The 2923-nt window shown below is 62.7% G+C and overlaps 1 pseudogene; it reads right to left on the bottom strand.

Annotated features, from left to right (window-relative positions):
* Positions 1 to 988: 988 nt before the first annotated feature.
* On the bottom strand, positions 989 to 2718 carry LOC124673648 (annotated as a pseudogene).
* Positions 2719 to 2923: the final 205 nt, after the last annotated feature.

The following is a 2923-nucleotide window of genomic DNA, read 5'->3' on the forward strand; positions in this document are numbered from 1 at the left end:
CGAACACCAATCCACCAAATTTTGGCCTCTTAACGGCGCGGTATGCTAATAGTATCGATATGTTCTCCTCATCTTCTTGGTCGAACTCGTCATCCGATGAATCATATGATGAACTCTACAAACATATGTATAAAATTACTTCACTATGAACTATTGTAGCTAATTGGCGAGTAATAGAGGCTGGCCGGCGGAGGTTCATACCTTGCGAGCAAATGGGCGAGCACCATGGGCGCGCCATGTTGCTAGCAAGCTCGAGGATGACGAGGACGACATGTCGACGCCTGCGCGGAGTAGAACGCGACGGCGGCGCGAAGGGGGCCGGCGGAGAAGGAGCGCCGACTACAACTCGTCGCTGGCGGCGGCGCGAGCGACACAGCGCGTCGGAGCGTCCGCCGCTGCCAGGAGGAGGTGCGGGCGACGCGGATCTACGACGCGGCGGCGCGCAGAAGCGGGGGCGGCGGCGGAGTCGACCGGCGGCGGCTGGATTTCGCGCCGGCGGTAGGTGGGGAAATGAGGGCGCGGGCGCGGGGGAGGAAATTTCCAGCCGTTGGCTTTTTCGCGCTTGGACGAGCGTTGCCGCGCGCTGTAGCTGACGCGCCAGATATGCCGCTACGGATTGTGCAAAACGCCACGCGCCCTAAAAATTTTACAGCGTCGCGCCGTTTATCGCGTCTGCTGGAGCGCCACATTCCCTCCCGCGCGCGGTATATCGGACGTTTTTATGCCGCGCGGCCTATATAGCGCGTCCGTTGGAGATGCTCTTAGGCACTAAAGATCCCTTTCTGCATTGGAGCTAGGCATGAAATTCCCTTTCAGCTTTGGAGCTTGCCCATGATGGAGCAGTAAGCTACAGCGTGGATATCTCGAGATCTAGTCTCGCATCTAAGCCAGGAACCAACAAAGACAGATTACACAACGAACTGAAGCGATGCATAAAGTGAACACGGATTGTGTAGCTTCAGGAGTGAAACTCATCGGCAAAATTCAATCAACCAGCCTGCATCCGGTGGAGCGAGAGGCCGGCGGCGCGATTCAGATGAGGTACAGGGAGGGGATTCTCGTGGAGCAAGGGGTCAGGGTAGGTGCAGGCGGCGCGGTTGGGTTGGTCAGCCGGCGCAGGCAGCCAAGGCGCCACGCTGGGCTGGTCCGCCGGTGAAGGGATCCAGGTGGGCTGTTGGGGAGCCGGCGCGGGGCGTGCTGCGGTGTTCCCTGCCGGCGCATGGGGCCAGTGCAACGCGATTGGATGGTCCGCCGGCGAAGGGAGTCGGGGCGGTCAGGCGAGCCTGAAACTGGCAGAGTGCGATGTCGCCACTCGCCGGAGCACAACAGCGGCGCGGGAGCACGAAAAATGAAGGAGACCAGCGAGGGGGGGGGGGACCGGGGGGGGGGGGGGGAGGGAGGGAGGGTTTGGCGGCGGCGGGAGACATGTGCTCGACTGGTCATACTTCCCTCGCTGGCCGAGCTTGTTTTGTCGAATAGCGTGTGCGCTCAAGGCTTCCATCTGGCACACGCCCGCTCGGAAGAATTTGAGTTTTGATAAACCACTCGCCTCCATCAGGCTTCCATCCCATGCATGGCACCATCGGCACGCCGAACCACAGGCTCTCCAGGACGGAGTTCCACCCGCAGTGCGTCACGAAGCCGCCCACGGCGGCGTGGGTCAGGATCTCCCTCTGCGGCGCCCACGCCGGCCACACCAGCCCCCTCCCCGCCGTCGCCTCCAGGAACCCTTCCGGGAGCAGCTCATCGAAGTTCGCGTCCGTCGGAAACCGCGTGCCGGCGACCGGCGGGCCTCGCAGCACCCACAGGAAGCGGTGGCCGCTGCGCTCTAGGCCCGCGGCGATCTCTCTCACCTGGGCCGCGTCGTGTGACCCCATGCTTCCGAAGCAGAGGAGCACCACTGACGCCGGCGGCTGGGCGTCGAGCCACCGCACGCACTCGTGCCGCCGTTGGTCGTCGTCTTTGGGTTCGAACCAGATCACGGGGCCGATCGCGTGGAGCGCCGGAGCGGGGCGCCCGGGCACGCATCGGCCGTCCGCGATTGCGGCGAGGACCGAGGCCTCGAGCTCGACGGTGGTGTTCACGATGACGCCCCTGGCTTCCATGAAGCGGCACCCGTGGTACTCGAATGTGTCGTAGCTCTGGATCCTCGATTTGACGAGGCAGACCGGCATGTACGCCGGCGGCAGCCTCGGCACGTCCAGTGCGCGCTCCATATTCTCAAACCCAGGGCCGGTCATATCCTCGCGGAGCGCCGGCAGGCGAAGCATGAGCGCGAGGAACGCGGCGGGGGAGGTAAAGTACACGTACGCCGGCACGCTGAGCTCCTGGGCCACGTCGAACAGGGCCGTCAAGAAGAAGTCGACGACGACCGCGACCCACCCGGGACAACGGAGCCAGGCCGTCGATGGCCGCCTTAACGTTGGGCGCGTGGAGCTGGACGTACCGGAACACGAATTCCACTTGATCGACGCAGTCGGTGGGGTGCTCGACGGCGGGGAGCTGGAGGAAGCGGATGTCGAGACCCGAATCCGCCTCACGGCGCACGTGGCCCTCGACCTCGGACGCCTTCTCTTGCGTCGGTGCGTGCATGACGAGCACAGTCAGGGAGAAGGCGCCATCGCCGGTGGCCAGCAGCTTCTTGCCAGCTTCGAGCGCGGACATGAAGTGGCCGGATCCCCATCTCGGGATGAGGACGACGGTAGGGCGAGACGCCATTGTACTCTTCTACTAATATGAAAACAAGAAAAAAAAGCCAGCGCCTAACCGGGCTGGCTCATACCACGCGCGGTACTGCATAACGGGAGCTCCTCGCCACCGATATGGTCGGCAGGCGCGCAAATGCCGCACACCGTCCCGCACGCCGAGGTGGCTATGTTTTGTTTATTTTTCATTTCTTTTCTTTTTCTCTTGTTTCTTATCT

This window comes from Lolium rigidum, chromosome 7, assembly GCF_022539505.1.
Source record: "Lolium rigidum isolate FL_2022 chromosome 7, APGP_CSIRO_Lrig_0.1, whole genome shotgun sequence".
NCBI lineage: Eukaryota > Viridiplantae > Streptophyta > Magnoliopsida > Poales > Poaceae > Lolium > Lolium rigidum.